The sequence below is a fragment of the Coloeus monedula genome (genome assembly GCF_965178545.1).
Source record: "Coloeus monedula genome assembly, chromosome: 7".
In the NCBI taxonomy this organism is placed as follows: Eukaryota; Metazoa; Chordata; class Aves; order Passeriformes; family Corvidae; genus Coloeus; species Coloeus monedula.
The window spans coordinates 37187317-37209489 of record NC_138787.1 but is presented as its reverse complement, the minus strand read 5'-3'; positions in this window follow the sequence as shown (position 1 = coordinate 37209489).

Here is a 22173-nt window from a genome sequence, read left to right as displayed (position 1 = left end):
ACTCTTTCACTGCCTGACTGCAAATCAGCATTTTTAGTGGACAATAGGCTCAGCAGTGGCCTTATGATTGCCTCTTTTCAAATGGAAATGGCTATCCTAACTCCTCTGCCAGGTTTTTCTTACTATAGCACAAATTGCAGTTTACAAGGCTCTAAGGGGAAAAAAAAAATCTTAGCTGAATATCTTTTTTTTATTCGACAAACTGACATGTAAATTACCCTTTAAGTGCTCCACTCTAGGGCTCTGATCATCTCCTAATTGTCACAGTCAATTGTAGCCAACAGTCTCTTCAATCCCAAGCGCTTTGACAACAAGCATAAGGATCAAAGCAGAATCAGCTCCCTTCAATATCCTTCTGTTTAGGATGCTACAAAAAGCCTGAAAAAGAAAGGTGTAAGGGCATTAGTGGAGAAGGAACTGAGAGGAGAAAGTACTACAGCAGTAATTTTCTTCTTCACTACTATTATATATCCTTATATACTCTGTTATCCCATGTTCAGCATGAATACATAAACATCCCAGAGAATAAACATGGTTTAAAACCACTTGGATATATTACTACTTAAAAATAAATGCATAATACATTTCTGCTGCTTCCTGCATGCCTCCCTCCAACTTTCCCCTCGACTCTGGGAATGAATGCAGCACCAATTATTTTTTTAAGCAATTTTTTTTCCCAACGCAGTCCTACAGTGTCTTCCAGGATGAGCTGGGCTGCAAACCAGTCTACCCCGGTGGAAACCCATCCCAAGCTGCATTCATGGGGCCGGTGTGACTGAGACATGAAGCAGGTTGTTTGTGCAGCTCTGCTTTTGCTTTCTGAAGTGCCTATAGCCCAAGGTCAGGCAGAGGCTGGAGGAAAACCCTCTCATTCAGTTGGAGTCCAACTCTGAGAACAGCCAGTTTCAGTCACATCCAAAACGGCTGGGAAGAAATACAAGAATAAATTCAGCACTTCTCAAAGCCTGCCCAGGGGGAAAAAATTATTTCCTATAATTCCGAATGAAGATTCACCTTTTATTGTATCCCAGACCACTTTAAATCAGCGCCACACTACATCGCTGAAATTTTTGTACTGGCTGGCTGTGTTTGATGATACGAGCTTGCTCGCTCTGCAATACGCTTTCATACCCTCAGTGCCTCACAGACGCCTTGCTGGAGTCGTGTTTCCAGGGAATAAGAGTAAGGCGGAGCTATTCTGAGTCACATTTTTACTTCAAAACTTGTGCGTCTTCACAAACGTAGCAGTAACTCCCACAGAGGCTCGCAAGCAGCTTCTGCCACACGGGCTGCAGGGGAGGAATCGCACGGCTCCTGCAGGAGATGTGCTGCTGCAGTGGGTGAAAGCCTGCAGAAGACCAGGGAGGCAAGCTGGGGATGTGCCAGAAGCATCTCCAAATGGATAACCAGGTTCTGCAGGGTTAGGCAACCGGAGCCTTTGGGCCTCCCCGACAGTCTTGCTACCTTAGAGAAAGCAAGCAAGAGACTTCATCCGTTTTCCTGGAGCTGTGTCTCTCCTACTCCTGAGAAAGATACAGGTTAAATCCCTCAAGTAAAACAAAATGGGAATTTAAAGGTGAAAACCTGTTTACTCCTTCATAAGAAATTAACTCACTCCTTACAGCTGTTTTTAAGGAACTTAACATTTCTTGAAGATGGTGCGCTTTATCCATTGTCTCACATGTCACTGAAGGAATGAGGGGATGAGACAGCTGGATGAGCTTCACAACCTGCTGCCCCCATCCTCCTTTTCACACCCACATTCTGTGTAGGAGATGAGCTGAGTCAGATTTACAGGCCAGCAGAAAACCAGACACTTGTTTAACTGGACACCAAGACAAGGGTTTAAGGTAGATCTTCCTGAGCCATCACCTACATCACACTCCCCAAAGAAGACCAAAAAGTTAAAGATGCAAACAATAACCCTGTGTGTACACAGAGAACACTCTGAGTTTGTAGGGAAGATACAGCAGAGATACAGCAAGTCTTCCTACAGAGCTGCCTCTTTACCCAGATGTGGGTAATACAAAGGTACAAAGACTGTGAGAGAGTGTTTTCAATAATGAATAAGAAAAAAAAGTCAAAATTTCTCATGGGAAAGATATTCCAAAAAATTATGATTGGGAAACATCAGAAGCACTAATTTAAGTGATGTCGAAATAATATACAAGGTTAATCTAATATGTAATTTAAAATAAATACAAACCCAAAATTACAAAATTGAATTGAAACATTTGTCTTGTCAAGCTGTTTTGTTTCCATAATATCAAACGGAAATATTTTAACTCTTTCTGACCAAAAATTTCACCCAAAAAAATGCATACTCTGACGAAAAATTTCCAGCTTAGTAAGCACATTTTGCCCAAGAGCAAATTTACAAATTTTTTCAGCCTTATATAAAGATCAATATCTTCCCCAGCTAAATTTTGACATGACTCCAGTTAAAACACATACAATATTTTCCTAGCTATTCCAATATAAAAGGTAAATCCCATTTTTTTTTAGGAACATTATTCCAAGACACTAGGACACCTTCCAAATTAAACCTTCCCAACATTACCAAATTTGTGGCTGTTTAGCTCACTAAAATTAACTTGAAATATAATGATAGTTTCACCTCCTTATTCACACACAAGAAACGTCACATGCCAAGAAAAACCTGCAAGATCACCTTGATTGTAATTAACATTATTATTATTATTATTATATATATTTATATTTTTTTATATTTATATAACAGAGGCATTTCCTAATAATAGGAGAGCTAACATAGCCTGAACTGTTTTGTCACCTTGCTTGAAAACACATCCAAATAGTTATTCCATAAAACCATTGGTTCCAAGCTCAGTCAGTGGAGTTGCTGCTGATAGACTCCAGAGAGCTGAGTAGCACAGTAATCCTGGACATTTTCCTTGTTTCCAGCTGGTAAATCACAATAAAGAAGGTTAAAAAATGTTATTCCCCTATCAGAACATTTTTGTGAAGATAATTGCTATAGTGTCTTGCTAAGTACAGATTTCATTACCAGAAAGTAGTAGAGGGTCCATATGACAATGAATAGAAGGAGATAAGCTCAGTGAGAGGGTTTTCCCTTAAAATAAGGGACACTTTTATGAGAAACGTTGAAAAAAACCGGCCATATCACAAAATATATTCTTTTTTTTTCAACACATGGAACAGCAATTGAGATGTTTGATGCACTGAGCCATTTGCTGCACATGACTATTTCATTATACTCCAGAGCTGCACTTTATTCCAGGTGATTAACAACTGTCTTGCACAACTGTAATGAGGGAAAAAGCGCCACAACGTTGTTTGTGCGCTGGAGCAGCCTGCAGGAAAGTGGCCTCTCCAGCTGCCTCCCACAAGTCATGGGTCTGCTGGGGACAACAGGGGTTTCTCTGGGTGTGGTACCCCAAAAAGGGAGCACTGAATGTTGATCAGAGCTTGGGTTCTGAGAGGATTCTGGTGCCCTTTCCTACAGACTCCAACATAACCCCCCAATGTGGTTGTAAAGGAGGGGAATAATAGTGTTCATTGTGCTGCTGACATTTCTCTCAGAGGGGGTGGCTCTTCACTAAGCAGTTGTGTTTCCTTATTTAGTGCTCGGCCACAAGCATGGATTTTTGCAGGCTTTTCTTTCTTATGTGCTTCTGAAAAGTGAAAGGATGAAAAGTTTCATTTGAGAAGCCTTGGAGACAGTCAAAGCACATGCACTAACGTGAAAGTCCATGGCCACAGAACCACTTCAGGACTATTGCAAGGCTCCTGATACAGCTCTTAAACTACTGATGATTAACTGATGTGCCCTGGTCATTAAATCCTTGTTCAACTCAGTCTTCCAGGCAACAAACTATTTCCCTTGGGGGTGCCTTGCAGGTGCTGAGTTTGCTAAGAATGCACATTAAGTCATTACTTCTGCAGCGGCCAGGGCCAGGCGAAGAGCCTTCAGAAGACCTCAGGAAGCCACGGGCTAACACCTCAGCTGGGTCTTGTTTTAAACAGCTCACATGCCCATTTTTAAGTGATTATTTCTTGCTGGTACTCAGAGTGGGTTGGTGATAACAGCTCTTCCTGTGCAAAGGTTGAGGTTCAAGCCAGCAATAACAGGACTTGCACTAAAGGAGTCAAATCGTACACAATTCCTTGCTCTTGGGGAGAAGAGGCATTTTTTGGGTGTCTTCATAGCTCATTAGCACAGTTTCTACTGCAGTTAACTCAACTACACAGCTCCCACTCCAGCCACATCCTCCTAAGCCCAGGAAAACATTCCAAAGCTATTTTACAGAAGAGGACATAGAAGCTCTTTTAACAGTGGGATCCAAGTCTATTAAAAGCTAATGAGATGTGCTGTCCAGCGAACTCACCAAAATCATGAAAAACTGATGTCAGAGCCAGGGCCACACCACAGCAGCTCCCAGGGCCTAATCTGTGCTCGGGCAGTTTGGTATCACAGAGACCTTCCTGCTTTTAACTCCTGAGAGGTGACCTCCAGGCAGCTAAACACACACCGAGGATGTTGCGCTCCCTTCCAGGCTCCTGCACGACAAAATCCAGATCAAGGGCATCATTCACGGGCGCTGCCATCGGAACTGGGTTGCAAAGAGAGCTGTTTCAAACAACGACCAGAGATCAGAAAAATCATGTCTAACCACATGTCTGTTAAGGAGAATATTATGCAGCATTTATCAGCCCAGACAGGAGCTTGCCTCACAAAACTGGTTTCAATATAGGAGTTTAAGTATATGGCAACTGAAAGAGGGAATACAGACATTATTCTACACAGGGAGAATTTCTATCTATTACTAAGCTGTAATTTTAATTGACATTAAGCAAGCAGAACCACAAGAATAGAGCAAGTGCCCATTTCTCACAGCACATCTATCTTGTGTAGAGTTGCTCAGGGCTCATATACCACCAGTTTAGAAACATGTGTAATTGCTTATGGTCAGCATCGAACCACTGCCAGGTCACACATTAAACAGATAACCACTATTATTATAAGAGCAACTTCCTTGACCTCAAATTTTGGTCTGGCTCCGAATTCCTGTACTTTACCAGTTTGGTTTGTTGCATTTTGCCAGCCTTCTGCCTCTACATGTCATTTTCTACTCCTGTAAGTGACCAGTGCAGTGGAGAGCTCACTCTAAAAATGCATATTTGAGCACATGAATAGAATAAATTCAAGAAATATGATCACAGTTGCTCCTGTAATGTTTTTATAAACACAGAGTCTCTGCTTTTTTATTATAGTTAAGGTACAGTGTGTTATTTGGCAGTGGAATCTGACTTGAAAATGTAAAAGGTTCAGGCAACCACACATTTGGAAGTAGAAATCTTTCCTTAAAACAAGGCTCTGGTGTTTAAACATAGCAAAATTTCTGGAAACTTCAGTTTCTCAAAGTCTGCCAAAGCTCCAGTCACATGTAACATATTCTCGGGGCTTACATATAATGCTTCAAGTAATAAACAACATCTTGTTTAGAGCAGGATGGAAAAAAAAAGGGGAAAACATTCATTAGGAGTCAAAGCTCTACACCAATACTGAAAACAAAACAAGTCTCTTGCACTGAAACCTCTGAATAACTTTCACAATGGATTAAAAAAGATTCAAGTACTCTTCACACCTCTAAATATTGCAGTTAAAATTGTAGGTTAAGTTCTTACAGCAATTAAATAAAATATTCTATAAAAGAAATAAAATACACTCACTGAAGCGCACTCAGATTTTCAGCTACAGAAAGAAAAGTTCTGATCATCCTCATTGGGTAACAGGATGAGTTACACACTGTACATAACTATAGGTCATCAGTAGCCCTTCAGTGCTCCCTGTACAATTCATTTATCGCGCATTTTTTATTCAGGAACAAGGCTGGATTTAAAAAAAAAAGTCTCTTCCATACGAAGGCTCATCGTGCAGAATATTCACAGCTTAAATATATGCACAGTCATCTCTACTAGTCAGACACCATTTCAGGCCTCTCATCAGAATGCACATTAACAGAATGAATTTGAGATACAGAAATAGCACACCGCAGCCAGGCCTGAAGTATGGGCCCTAATACCTACCTCACTGGGATCTAGTCAGGTTTAATTAATTAATGCTTATGGAGCACTATGAGCTCCTCAGATCATCACTTCAATTCATTATCACCCCCATTTGTTTTGTGTCCCACTTCCCCCCTTAATTCAACAGTGAATTTCTTTTGGAAAGTGTTGCATTTACAGAGTAATGAACAGATGAAAGCAGTTGGAGTGATTTCACAGGAGTATAAAAGGGAGCAGGAATCCTTCCCCTTCCTTCCTGCTTGAGTCATTTAGCATCAGGTCTGAGAGGAACATGAAGCTTCAGGGAGTGTAATGTTCTTCTAGAAGTCACCCCTGACCAAAACTGTATCAAAATGCACCGGAAAATGATGAATGTAAGGATTTAACATTAAAACAATTGAGTTTAGTCTGGGAAACCTCTCTGCTTGCATTTATATTAAAGATGGGTATGAGCCACAATGCTCAAAGGGGTGTGGATGCAGGCACTTGGTTCTTCCCTCATCTCTAATAATTATTAGATACATTGGATGGAAATAGTTGGAAAGAAAATCAATACGAGAATGAATCAAGAAAATTAATGGCAATTTCAAATACTTGCAAGTATAGGATTTCACTCAAGGCCAAGACAAGATAAAATTAGTAGTCTGTATTAAAAGAAAACAAAATACAGTTTGATCAAACTTCTATTCAGTGGAATCTTCTTTAAGGACTTCAGATTTTGGCATTAAATAATTTGGGTTACACAACTTAACAAGGAAGAAAAGAAAGATTATCTGGTGAAACTCCAAGGCTGCTACAGACTTTCCAAAGAGAAACCAGATTAAGACAAAAAAATTACTGGTGGAAGAAAAGCTGATAAAGAAGACTAGAATTTGATAATGGAGGAATTTAATTATTCAGGTATTGATTGCTATGATAACTCCGTGGAAGCTAACAAAGTTTGTTTGCTGCTGCAATGCTATTAGTCCAGCAACTGAGCCCTGTGCTTGGAGCTGGGCATGTGTGCTGTTATAAAATTAATTTTAATTATAAAATTTAATTTTAATCACATTTCATGTCAATATAAGTTTAAAAGTTAATGATAGAGAGTTCAAACTTCACTATGATAAAGATCCTCATAAATTTAAAGGATAAATCAATGGAAAACATTCTTATCAAGAAAAGCTTGGGAGGACCCACAAAGTGAATAGACTTGGGTCAAAAGAACAATTGAAGTCCACATATGCTCTTATTGTTCATTTAAAGAGAAAATCTTACTAAAAACAAAAGAATTGATACATTCAGTGGTGAGGGAAAATGCGACAATAATGAACAATAGTGGCAATAGGAGAGTATTGAACCAGGGAAAGGAGATATGCTTTAGTGGGGGGTGTTTTGTGGTTATTCCGATTAAAAAATTCTTCCTACTGGACTTCAAAGTTGGGACCTCATCTTTCAGGACTTGCAAATACAGTTTCTCATTTAGTTATTTTTGTTGCTGACATAACAAACCAGGAGCTTTGCTGTTTACAAATGGAATTGGCCTTGTGCAGAGAGCAGTGCCCAGTTCCACGTGCTTTATACAGAAACACTGTAATTTAAGCAATATACCTGTGAGCAGGTACTTAAAATCCAGTTCTCTCCCAGGATGGAGGAGTTCTCCCCCAGCAAGAGGAGTGGGCAGCAACCCCAAAGCTGTTGAAGGCGAGATCTCCTTGATTTAGGTTTCCTTCAGGGCAATGGTGAAGCTGACTGGGTTTTCCATGTGCTGGACACACATTTCCACCACCAGCTTAGGTGAAAACAAGCCCTAGTGGCTGACCCTGAGCATTTTACAGCACAGCAGCCTTCTCCTCTGCCACTGTGAGAGGTGTCTGTCCCTGCTGGGGTGCAGGTTAAGGACCACCACGGGATTTGGCACATTCCCAGGCTGCTGTGTGATGCATGCGTCACAAGTGAGAGTCTGCACCCTCCCAAAACCCTTCCTGGCTCAGCTGAATGTTGTTTTGCCTGGCTCTGCCCTTGGATTGCACAGAAAGCTCCACTCAGATCCAGTTGCTCATGTTTTTGTCACAGGTGAGTTTAGGGTCCCAGGTGGTTCAAAATCTTTCCTATCAGACTTGCTTTCTCATTGATTCAAAAAAAAAAAGATTAATTCTTTAATGAAAAAAAAAAATCGTCTTTCAGAGCAAAACCCAATTTTAATTAAAAAAAACAAAAATAAATTGGAAAAAAACCTTAGGTTTTGATTTTCCATGAAAAATGTTTCTGTTTGGAACTATAACCACAATGGTTTTTCCTCACCGTGATTATTAAAGCAGACTATAATTCAGGCAGAATATCAGCTAACTTCAGCAGAGAGGATGTGGCACCCAAGTTACAGCTCCTTTTAAACAGGTCCAGTTAGAAATAGATTATTCAAACACCATTTGTTTTAGTCTTAAATTTTTCATTTGGTTTCAACTCAAAGGGAGGGACTGTTTCCTGTATAAAATGTTAGCTTTCTGATATTAAAATCAATCTAAGCATGAATCTAATATTAATCAACCACTTACTGTATTTACCAGAAATTGCCAGGTTCATCATTGTAATAGAAAGATCTGCAGATGGGAACAGAAAGCTGGGAAGGAGAGTAAACATCCTAAAATAGTCAAATAATGGAAAAATAAAGCAGAAGAAACTGCTAATCCAAAACAAAATATTACATACTACATAAAATTTAGAATTATGAATGAGCAATTTAGCATTAAGAATTATTTTTGCAGCAGCAAATAAAAATATCCTTCTTGAGCCAAAGGAATCCATAAGAAATGCGGGTAGAGACCTGTAATAAATCAGAAATGTTAAGAAGCATCCCAACAGTCATTTTGATCTCTTGGCACTGATGTAAAGTAAGCACAGTGCATAAGGGTTAACTCCTCAGCTCACATAAATCAAGTTAACACCATTTAAGTTAGCAAAACGTATTCAAAGTCAAATTCATTTACTCCAGCCAAAGATCTGTCCCTAACTCTATCCTTTGCATTTTATACTGCATTAACAATTTTAACATATTCAGCTTTAAAGCCCAATATACTTCAATATAATCTCCATTACATACTCACACTTTTATGTACACATGCATATGCAGAGGAATATATACATATAAAAATTATTTTAACTTATAATATAAACAAATTAACATAACACAATTTGTAGCGATGAAAAACAGAATAGGAACAGTTTTGCCGGGTTTAGTGAGGAAACACACTGAAAATCCTAATTTGAGTAGAGTCAACCAACCTGGATTTATGAGCAGGAAACCTTGCTCAAATAATTTGTTGGAATTTTTCAAAGCTATCCCTGCCAAGGTAGACAAGAAAAATACTGTGGATGGTACACAACATGCCTAGACTTTCAAAAGAGAGTTTGATAAGATCCTACACTGGAGATTACCAGCAAGGTACAGAGCCACTGCATAAATGATAACAAACTTTAATGAACTGATAAGAGTCTGCAAACAGCATTCACCGAGTGACTTAGAGATTGGCAGTCAATACAGGGTAGTGCCTCGGTCAGGTTAGGAGCTTGTCTGGCCTCTAATCTATGTAAAAGAATTAGATCAGAATATCAAAGGTAACATATCAAATCGTGCCGGGGACATGAAAGTGACAGGGGCTGTAGCAGCAATTGTCTCACTCGGGCTATAAATGCGAGATCCAGATCAGCAGCAACTGCAGCATCAGCAGCACCGCGATCGCACCGCTGTGCCTGAGCCCGCAGCTGAGAGAGCAAAGTAAACAGCTTTTTCACATGCAGGGCCAAATGTGAAAACAAGCTCCACGTGGGCATCGGGGTGGGAAGAAATTGGTGGAGGGTGTAATGGAAAGGGCAGAGGGAAATCCAGGTGCTGCTTGGAGAGAAGGGAAGAGCTCAGGAAGGAACTGGAATTACAGCAAAAGGGAAGGAATAGATAAGAGGATGCTTTGAGTCTTTTAATCCTTAGGAGATGGGGAGTTTAGAGGAGATTAAAATCTTCTAAAATTAAAAAAAAAAAAAAAAAAGCCAACCTTTTTTTTCTATCCCAGTTTAATGGGTGTTTGGGTAAAACTTTCTATTCCAGGAATATGGTTATGATTTGCTGTCAGGATGACAAAACCAGTCCTGTGTCCCTTGAACCCAAGTCCTACATAGTTTTGGAGCCCTGCAGTCCCTTTCTGCCCCAAGGGTGGCAGATCTGGCCAGAAAAGCTCAGCACAACCAGCAGACCAGGGGATGGGACAAAAGCCTCAGTGTTCATTTCTGTGCTGCCACAACTCAGGGCAGCGTTGGAGGAGCTCGACAGACCTCCTGATGTTTTTTCAGAAGCACCAAAGAGATTACAGCTCCTAAATCCTATTTGCAAGAGGGTCTCCTCCCTGGAAAACACAATTTGCAGTAAATTTCAGTGGTGACTGAAAGAGAGATTTTGGGGGCCCTGGGCCTCACTCCCAGTACAATTTTTTACACTGCCAATTGACCAGGTCCATGAAATAAGCTGCCACAGAGGCAAAAAACCCAAGAAGAGCACTTGAGTCCAGTGAATAGGTCCTTCACCTGACAGAAGGATATGTCCTCCAATAAATTTTGATGAAAAAATGAAATGAAAAAATTGCTGAACAAGGCCAAACGGACCCACTCCAGCATCTGAGGTTAACTAAAGAGTTTTCAGTTTCATTTTGTCTCTGATAACTACACAGAATTTCACCAGGTATTTAAATTAAACCAGCAGCAGCTAAGAGTGGGTTCTGCTCCTGCAGCTTTCCTACTTTTATCAGCTTTTACATCCACGTTTCTTCAAACAACTTGCCCAGCACTAGATCCAAATTCTGTTGGCTTTATTGCCACATCTACTTCACTCATTTTAATGGATCTTGTTTCACCAGCCAGACTGAAAACGTTTGGCCTCATGAGGATTTACTGTAACTGTACAAAAATTAAAATTTGAGCTTATTATCACACACATTTTACCAATTATTCCTTTATTGCCTTTATGGAAGGATTATCACAAAAAGCAGTCTGATGTTGTGGTAGTCACTACACTAACTCCCACTTTTTCAAACCTGTATCTTTAAAAAAGTGATTAAAAAAATCAAGGGATTTTAAGCTGTGGGTGCCCAAGAGATGCCATTAGAAATGTTTTTTACATCCTTCATTGCCTTTGTCCAGGCCTAAAGTGGCATTTTTGATTTCTCTTTGGATCGCCAGCTCCCTGTAAGGCTGGATTCATCCCTCAAAATTCAAAGGTAAAATGGTTTTTAGACTTTTACAGGGGTTTTTTATCACTGTGGATCCTGGATATAAACCTGAACCTTTCTGTGGCTCTCAGATACTGTTTACTGATTAAGTTTTTTAACCATCTGCATGCACATGTTTTCATTTCTGTCAGAACTGTTTCTTCACCTGCCTGAAACCAAGAGATTTCTAATTTTTCTTCCGTTTCCAAGTTTCTCAAAGTTCCCTGTCCACCCAGCACTGCCATCGTAGTTCCTGAATAAAACCTCAGTGTTTCTCAACAGGGCACAGCATTTCTTCCCCTAAATAACCTCTGCTAGCAGTGCCTCTTTTCTCAGGGGAAAATCTCTAAATAAATAAATAAATCAGACTTTCTATCCATTGTAAAAGCAAGTTGCTTTCCTAAGCAAGAGGGCATGGTTAGATATCAGAAGTAACTGTTAATATATTGGTTTTTTGGCATTTTAGTGCACTTAAACAAGAATTTTAAGAGTTTTTTCTTGATCTTGCATTACAGTGATCTACTTTGCCTGCTTCCCACTTCATGCTTCACACAAAATGTTTTTATTTCACCAGCCTATTGATCTTTGAAATTTGAAAATCACTCAGGTTTGTCTGTGACTTGTGTTTCTTTCCCCATGGTTTGTGTTGAGAGCTTTAATGACATTCTTCTTTGAGTTGCCTCAGAGGAAAGGAAAGACCCAGGTTTTTTCACATGTCTGAGGAAGCATCTGTATGCTAATTCCCTCTCAACTTTGCAAGCAGAAAATTTAAAGGGAGATGGTTTTTAGCAAATGAAGACCGGTTAGCAGTTAGAAATCTTTGTAATGGTACCAATTTCTTGGGAGTTCTTTTTCCTCCCACCAGCCTTCAAGGCTGTTTCTTGACTTTACAAGATCATTATAAGTTAATACTTGACTCCCAGACGTCCTGCTCCACCTTAAAAATTGTACTGAATCTGTCAAACATCAATTTTGAATCAATGCCAATTCAGTATAAATAAAGTGTGATATGGACACTCCAGCAAAGGATTGCCTGCAAATCAAAAGGGCTCTTATCACACAAGGAACGTGATAGATTTTTCTCCAGTAATTCCAATTCTGATCACCTTTTCCAGAGCAGAAGTTTAGTGACTGAAATAAGAATAAGACATGAAGCAATTGTTGTTTCTGGATGTTAAAGATGCTACATATAAGCGAAGGCTGAGCCTAATCATTTTTCAAGAAGACCTAAACACTAATATTTTCATAATTAGGATGAGTACTGAGGTAGTGGTTGTATCCGGTGAGTTTAGAAAGTGAAAAACCCCAGATTATGCCAATTAAAAATGAAAGGTCTAAGAATAAACAGGGAGTTCTTGCAGAGGGATCCAATTCACAGCATAGTAGGCATTAAGTCAAATAAAACCACAGAGTGAACTGAAGTATTAATGAACAGAAGAGATAGCCAGACATGTTTACACAGGCAGACAGGGCTGGAGGATATATCGGCAACGTGGGGAGGTGTGTTGTAATAAACTTGAAGGGGGACAGACTTGTTGGGCCAAGTGTCCCTTTCCTGTCCAGGAATTCCTCATGTCCTTATTACCCTTTCACCTCTGGACAGCTGCAATATTAAAATCTGGCTCATATCTTAAGGAAATTGAGTTTAATGTCCTTAATTTAGTCTCTAGTCCACATATATCCATGTCACAAAACAATCATGCAGTTTGGCTCGACGGACAGCGGCTGCTGAGGGAGGAGGCCCATCCTGGAATGGCAGGGCTGTTGCAAGGCAGGCCCAAGGCCTCTGTAAAGCAATACATGTACTGTACATCCACACTTGTGAGAAACCATCTCATTTCCACTTCTTCCTTTTTCTGGTACCTTTTGCACACAGATTTTTAATTACCAAAGCCGTTGTCACGTTCCTATATCATGGCAGGGGCCAAGCTGGACAAGAGCAGAGGTGGTCTCTTGGTTTTCTCATGTTTTCTTCAGCTCTAAGTGCAGCCTCAACAAGGAGCTTGATTCAGCACATCTCACTTCTCTCTGAAGCACAGAGGAGGGCTGCAGGGTTAGGTGCTGCATCCATAGATTACATAGCAGGGAAAACATGAGTGGCATATTTTGGTCCTGGGGATTGATATGCAACACTCCGAACACCGAAGTCAACTGCTAAATAATCTGGAGTCAGAAAGGGGCAGAGCAGTTGTGGAGGGGGAAGAAAAAAATGTGAAGGGGATAAAAATTAATCATCGAAAGAGTGTTATGTTTTATGTTAGTAAATCATGTTAACTAATTGATTACGTCATATCTCAAGCCAGGCTTCTGATTTGAAATCTTCAGGAATCGGTGGGCAGGGATGTAAAAGGCACTTGTTCTCCTCATCTGGAAAACATCTATGTTGCTCATTTTCCAACATGAGGGTTTTTTTCTCTGTGTTTTCCTTTCAGAATATTTTTTATGCCTTTGTGATGGTTTTCTTCTGATCTGTTTGCTTACCAACATAAGGGGCATAAAATAGTGTAAAGATACTTGAAGAGTATTGACATAAATGTCAGTGTACTGGGTGCATTTTGGGATGGAAAGAGGGGTGTAAGATGGAGGATAAGTGTGTCAGCTCACGGCAGACACAGCTGATTTGTAAATAACAAAATTGTAGGATTTATTCCTTTTGATGCACTACACTTTTATTAAAAGAAAATCCCCTGGAAACCTCTGTAAATGGCACTAAACATATAATTAGACTTAGCTTTTTTCACTCTCTGCTTATTTAAGTGCTCCATAACTTCAGCGGTGATTCAGTAACAACTGATTTTATAGAAACATCTGACAATGAGAACAAATATTTGCAGTGTTTTCAGTCTCTGCTCTGTATTTCTCCCTACGAGGCAGAGCTTGCCTTCCTTGTGCATGGATCAGTGTTGGTTTCCCTGCTGCTCCCACCTCCAAACAGATCCACTTTCCAACACTAAATATCAGATGTGGCTTTTTACCCTTCTCTTCCTACCTCCAAAATGCCACCGCACAAATTCCCGTCTCCAAATTCCAGGCTCATATCCAGACCTCCCAAAAATGAGTGCCACTACCAGGCAAGCTTTGACATAGGCAAAATTGTGGTGGCCAGGCACAGCTGGTGGGTGGTGGTGGCACAGGAGCTCTCCCAGGCACTCATAGCAGCCCAACCCAGGCTTCCAGAATTATTCCAGAGACCATTTTACCTCCTCCCTAGCCCAAAATTTAGCAAGTCACATCCTTTTGTGGTAGGCCCATTGGCAGGTGGATCCACTGACATGCAGACCCTCTCAGTGAACATCGAACAGTATTCCCCCATTCTTCCTGGTGCTTTTTTTGGACCCATTTCCAACCTGTCAGAACAAAGGAAAAGAATACAGACACTTCTGAATTTAAAAAGAAACATAAAAAAGATAAATATAGCCGTTTTTAGAGGGTTTCAGGTTGAAGGTTGCTTGTCAGAATCCAAGAAGAGAGCAGCAGTTGTTCTGACACTGTGGTTTTCACATCCTTGTCAGAGATTTGAAGCAGGATAGCTGATGTGTGTTAAAAAGGGATGGGAAGGTTTAAAATAGTTTAGATGCTGCCTGGAGCAAGTTTGAAAAGATATAGTAAGGAGCACTGGTAGGAGTGTACGTGCACCTAAAACCACCCGTGGAGGGAAACAACTTGTCCAGCTGCTGGTACCTTTAATGCAATTCTGACCTGGAACACCTCAAATGACCCAGAGAGGCGTCAGGAAGTTTCCCAAGAAACATTTTTAAAACATAAATCGGGGAGGGAGTGACAACATGGAGAATACTTTCATTGCAAGGGAAAAGAAAAAAAATCTCTCTCTGGTTTTTGACAGCTCTAATAACCCAGAGTCTAAGATTTGGGCTTGGAAAGGGGCCAGTTGGCCAAGCCTCTATCCACAGACAGGCTGGAGATGATGCTGATAGTCAGAGGGAAGGAAACAGAAGACCTGGCAAGTCCGATGCCACCCCTGACGAAGGGGATGTCTGCCAGCTCCTGGGTAAATCTGCAGTTTAGGTGTGCAGCAGTCTCTGGATTCTGCCTCTGCTTCTGGAATCTGATCCAGTCAGCAGCCACCCGCAGAACGGCAGCAGTTTCCCAGACATTGGGCAATTCCGTACACAAGGAATTTCTTTGGAAACTATGTTGCAGCGGCTAATGGTTTCAAATCATTTGGGATTTTCTAAATATCTTTGTAACCCTTGCGTTTCTGTCGATTTTAAAATATCCAGCTAATCTCCTGAAGTCGTGGAAAGAAAAACATGTTTTCCCCAGGGCAGTGATAAGAAATAATTGGGGCAATCGACTGACTCTGAAACTTTTGGATGGACATCAAAATGTCAGCTTTGCACCCAGATTCTTTGCTGCTAATTTCACCTCTATTAACTTCATCAGGAGTCAATGGGAAAAGTCGGGTGTCACTAAGAAAACCAGGGAAAAGGAAATTTGATCTAGTCCCAAACAGGTAGCACAGGGGCTACTGTGTAACTGTAGGATTTGTATTCACCATTCAGCCTTAAAGCTGAACAAAAAAAATCTCCATGCTAATAAATCTAAAGTTGTCCATTGATCTCATGAAGGTACGACAATATCTGAGGGGCTTCAGATGATGTTCTTGATGCCCCATCCCTGGAAGTGTCCAAGGCCAGGTTGGACAGGGCTTGGAGCAACCTGGGATAGTAGAAGTTGTCCCTGCCCATGGCAGGGGGTGGAATGGGATGAGCTTTAAAGTTCCTTCCCACTCAAAACATTCTGGGGTTCTCAGCCTTCACCCCAGAACTGCTGCTGGGTGACCACAACCCTGTAAGGGATGTCTCCCTTTACAAGGAATTGTGGGAGCATCTCAGGGATGTTTGCTTTCTCTCCTGCTTTTAGAACCAAAACAGCAGACGTTTAACCCCAGCTCCCACCTCATCCTTTTGCAGAGAAGTCACTGCCATTGCCATCACCCTGATGGCCAAAGCAGTGGCAGTTTTGGCCACTGGGCTCAGAGCTCGGCCCTTGCATGTGACAAGGATTGCTCAAGTTTACCACTCTTGCTCTTACAAATTCAACCCCTCCTAGAAAAAAAAAAAAAAAAAAAAAAGGAAAAAAAGAAAGAAAAAAAGATTCTGTTATCACTGAGCAAATGCAACTGCTAAACATCCTATTCAGTATAACTTCAGCCTGTTCTGAGAAGTGCGTTTCACAGTTTCTCTATGCAGTATCTGTCTGTCAGATATTGCCCACTACATTACCATAGTCTATATAATATACTTCCACCATAAAATATATATATATATCTTTATTTTTAGGCGTATTTGTTACTACCTGGTGTGAAAGAAAAAAAGATGTTAAAAGCTTTTATTTTCATTTTACATTGCAAATGTCCTATGTTCCTTGTATTAATGGCACTAAGGAAATTCAAACAGTGATGAATTTTTGCCTCCATTTTGGTGTAATTTCTCTAATCTGCTAAATATAAATAGTGCATTAATTTTAGATATTTCTAGAGCAACCATCACCTTAGTTCTTCAGTATGACATCAAGGAACCAACGGGTTATACACAGAATATTTGGGCTCCCTGCTCATTTAAAAGTGCCACTAAACAAAATTCTCCAAATCTTTAATTTCTTAATAAATTCTCACAGAAGGGAAGGCAACTCCTTGGGAGCCAGGCGGGCAGTATTGCTGTAACAATTAACCCATGGCCAGAAGCAGTGGAGCAAAGGCCACTTCTTTCATACCTTAATTTAATTTTTCTACCTTTTGGGTTCTGGTTTTGTCCAGCTGCCCCTTCCTCCTTTCTGTTCCCTCTGTGGCTGAGCTGTGCTCACACCAACCCAGCGCCGAGCAGGGTTGCACAACAAGCACCATCCCTTGCACCCCTTTGCTGACCAACTTATAACTGACCTGCACTTCTGTTGTTCCTTTTATCACCACCAGCTCACTACAAAGTAGGGTCTTGAGAGCTATGATTTAGGCATATTAAAATATATCAAGAAAATACTGATGTTGGCTCACTGGGAGGACGCAGTAAAAATTTGTATTAAAAGTTCTTGATGCTTTAAACACCTCAAATTAAAACAACCTTTGATCTTCTCCCCAAGTGTCATATAAACAAGGCAGGAACATTGAGTATCTGAAATACTTCTTTATGGTTTCCTAGCTTAACCCCACAGGGGTTTAGGTAATGTGTGCATTGCAGGGGACCTCGCCTATGTATATAAGAAAATGAGGCCTAAATGTGCTCATATCCAGAGGACCCACCACCTTATTAATGCATATATGTCATGCATAGATTATTAACAGCTTCATAACTAGATAGGAACTTGCATTTCAATAAACATACTTTTACAAGTGCAAAGAAAAAAGTTTTGCATTAGGATGTTACTTACTTCGTGTCTTTGTCCTGGGAGAATGCAACTAAAGAAACCACATTTAAAATCAGACATTAGATATGCAAATATGTGTTCAGATCAGAGATACGAAAATTATTCAAATGATTAATTATTCATCATAAAAATGTCAATTAATAATTCTGAAGCATAATAGGCATCTTTCTAATGCATCTTTATTTTTCAAGCCTAAATACTGTTGAATCTGTGTTCAATTGCATTCTAACAAGTTTTTAAAAATTCAACAAAGTAAACAACCAACTATAAACAAAAGTGAGCCGTGAATTTTAATCACTGCCAACTGAGCCAAGAAGTGTGGCCAAACTTCAGCGTTGATCCCACAAGAGAAGGAAAAGCATCTCCAGCTCACAGTGTGGGACAGTGGATGGTGGATGCTCATCCCTCACTGCTCTCTGCCCAATGAGAGAAGAAATTTTGGGACCTGTGGATGCTGTTCCCCTGCTGCAGATGCACAGACAGATACTGTGAACAGCAGCTGAACATCTCCAGGCCATCAGAAGTGGCTTTATAAATGACAAAATTAACAAAAATATATGGGGATATTCACTTTTAATGTTCAGGGACTCACACAAGATCAAATATTACAGTGATCTGCTGGTTAGAAATGCCCAGGGATAGATAAATTAAAGCCAGACAATCTTTTCCCTTGCTTTTGGCTCGTATCCTATCCCTACATGGGTTTTCCGCAGAGGAACTTAAAAACTTTGGGAATGTTGATTCAAAAGGTTTCTTCCCAAATACCTCATCAGCGGGTGGGGGGAGAGTCATTCCCTGACCCTTTCTTCCTCTCCTCTGTGCCCTCTCCTCCATGTGGAAATTGGAAAAAAAAAATAAAGGCTGTGCTTTCTAAATCTTAGTTTATAGGGACACCTGTATCGAGCAAAAGTATCCAGCAGCATCTTGGGCCCACATGGGGCCTTCCCTGCTCACAAAAATTATTCCAGCCTGTCTTATCCTCTACTACCACAGGTGACTGCAGAAAATAATACCCCCTGGCATTTTTTTTTTGTTTGATTTGGGGTTTTTTTTGCAACCTCAGAATTTTTTCTCAAGGCAAGGACATCTTCTACACCCCAGAGATTGGAGCTTGAGAAGCAGCCAGAACCCACAGGGATCCCAAATCTTGCAGGAGCAGCTCCCTCAGAGGAGCAGGGCTGTGGGGAGGGAAGGATGCTCTCCCCAGGCTTGGCTGCAAGTGGGCACATCTCATCTGGGTCTCCTACATGGGGATGTTTAATCCCTGAGGTAGGAAGGGTTCCACACTTTGGGGAAAATAGTAGAGAGTTCTGGCTACAAAAGACATGAAGGAACAGCCTCAGAGCAGCTGAAGTGTATTTAGAGGTGTTAAGCCTCTGTCTTCACCAGCCTCTAAAATGTAGTCAAAACTCATCAGCCAGAACATCTTTGCTGCTATTCCCTCAGTTTTCCTCCTTCCACGTGGTGGGCAGGAAAACACAGTCCCCGTTACTCATCCTCCACCAGGGAAAAAGCAACACATCAAAATAAATAAGGCTTGAATCATCCCCCCAGCCCATGCCACCAGGTCCCCACAAAGCCACCATGGCAGAAGGTCTCAGCAGAAGGCTCAGGTCCTCCAGGGCCTGTGCCCCAAAGACCTCCTAGGTAGCTGGTCACCTCCCCTCTCAGTCAGAGCTGGGTGCCTGGGGATCTCAGGAGGGGTCTCTCCCTGCACAACCCCTTTCTCATGGCAGGGTTTGTCCCTGGCAGAAGGATTTGGCCCTGTCTGGTCCCACAGATGCACAGGGATGGGAACATAGGGTTATCTCCAAGGGACTTATCTTCATCACGATAGGTTTTGGTGGATAAAGGAAACTCATTGAGGAGCTGGAGCCAAGAGGGCTTCTCCTGTGGCTTTAACCAGGCAGGTTTGCATCAGGATCAGGCCACCCTCATCTCAACTCACTGAATTTCCAGGTATGAAAACCTGAGGAAAAGAGGAAAAACTCACGCTCAGAGAACTGCCCTTAAAAGCATCTCCAAGCCACAGTGCTGGGAGCTGTACACAAGGAAGGAGCTGGAGTTTGTGAGGATATTTTGTCTCTGCTTGCTTTTAAACTGATGGGGTGGGAGGGATAGGATGTGCAAAAGTTTTAAAATAGAGCAGGGAATAGGATGTGCATGGGGATGCTGATGGAGCAGGGACTGGGATCCGGGCTGCCAGCACCACCCCAATAAAGCAGGATCTATAGCCTCTCATTATTTCCATCTCCTAAAGAAGCTGCACACCCGTTATTAGTTCAGAGCCAGGCAGGAAATCATCGCCTGGATTAAGGTTAAATTCCATCTCAGAAAGGCTTAGCTGATTGCTAAATGTTAATGTCCAGTGTCCAAAAATTAAAAATAAAAAAACCCCAACAAGCACCCCCACATCTCACATTAAAATAACATCTAATAACGTTGGGTGCTGTGTCAGTCCTGCAAGGATCCGAGCAGTTTTGTCACTCCGATGCAAACCCTGCTAAGGCATTTCAGAGCTGGGGAAAATGTGAGATTGAGGGCTGAAAGAACAGCCAGCAAAATTATGAATAGGGATTATCTGACAATGCCGACACGTTTCTTAAAGCCCTTGAGCATCATCACACGCTCTGAGGGTTTGTTTTTCAGCGTGGCTGCAGATAAATATATTTTATTGATACACCATCGACAGCACTCCTGCCTATTGCGAGTCAGGCTTCAGCCTCTTGTAATCTCCAGTTCATCCCCTCGTTTTGTAATCTGGAAATGTAGGAACAATATGTAAGGAGTTTGTAAGGGGATTAATTTATTTTGAGAACTTGTTGGTTGGTTTTTAGGTTTTCTCCTTTTTCTCCTAGAAAACGTGGGTGAGTGGAAATCGAGCAAGTCAGTAATTAGCATTCACTTTTTTCTTTTTCTTTCTTTTTATCATATGCATCTAAATTCAGTTTAGCTCTTTAAGGAATTGCCAGACTGCCCTTGATTTATAGGCAGTGCCTTCTGGATCTGAGAGGATCTAATTCAAACTAATAATACTTGAATCTGATTTCAGGATATTTGCACTGTGCTATATATTTCCTTAAGATATCATCATTCTGTGTGTGTGAATGTGATATGTCCCTGTATATACAGGTACTTTTAGGCATGGAGAAGTCACGCATCCTGCAAGAAAATCATGTTGGCTTTCAGAGAATAGTGGCAAGAAAACTTTTAACAAAGCCATGGTGACTCATGGAGGGGGAAAAAAATAGAAAGAGAAATAAAAATAAGAAAAAAAATGAAAATAATAATTAAAAATTTTAGGGCAGCTCGTTCCCACCTTTGCCTAGTTGGGGATTGCAGCGGCAGCAGACAGCCAGAGCCTGCCTCTCCCTCCCCACTCCGCCTGCAGCTCGGGGTTGAGGAGGGGGACACCCGGAGGTGCCACTTCCCAGCCCGGGAGGGGATTTGGATGCCCCTACCCGGAGCCTCCCCGCGCGCTGCCTCCCCCGAATCTCACAGGGGCACCCACTCCCGTCTAACTAAGAGATGACCAAAAATATTCCCAGGCAGATCTCGGTGGCTCTGATGAGCTGCAAAGACAACCTGCGGGGGGGCGAGGGGGGGTCCCTTCCTTCCTTTGCGATGCTGAACCGTCAGGAAGGTGTTCCCTGAGCAGGAGCATATTGGAGCGCAATCCCAACGCTATTGCTCGCCCTCCGCTTCTCGCTTTAGGCACACGTTCAACGCACAGTTCAAGAGCAGTTTATCTAAGCGTAATGTAAGTAAAAGTGCAGTGCGGGATCAGTGTGCCATTTGTTTCGGTTCTCTTCGGGAGGGGGAGAAGAAAAAAAAAAAATAAAGTGTTGGAATAGACTGAACTCTTGTCAGAGCAGGGAAATTGTTCCGCAGCTCTTTAACGCAGCCCTTTGGGCAGCCCCACGTTTACCTTGGGAAAGGACCGTACGAGTGGGCAGGACGCGAAGTTTCTCTTTGCACTGAGATTATTTCGAGCTCCTTTAGAAGGAAGGAACGGCTGTGGGTTGTGCTGGGAGCTGGGCATGAGCGGCTGGAGCCTCAGCCGGATCTGCCCCCTTTGCAGCTGAACGCCTTCGCTCAGCATCCCCGGCTCGGGCTGCCTTTGCTTACTTCGATATTACTTCTCGATTACGTGCGGTGTAAACCAGCTTTTTGATTAACAAACCGGCAGAGCGTTGGTTAAGAAAGCTTAAACTTCAAAAAAAAAGAAAAAACTATCCCCCTGGGAAGTGGGCTCTGAATTGGTTAATAATGTGCAGTACTTGCTAAATTGCTGACTTCCAGATGTGGAAAATATCTTTCTTGTTTAGGACCTACGTAACCTGATTGGATTACGACAGAAGCGTCACATTGGAAGGCTTTTGAGTGATGATTTAATTAACCATACAGTAGAAAGCTGTATTTGCCAGGAAACCCCTTCCATATTTGCATAACCAATCCCTTCAGTGCAAAGGTGGAGTCTGAGCTTCTTTTCTTTTTTTTTTCTCCC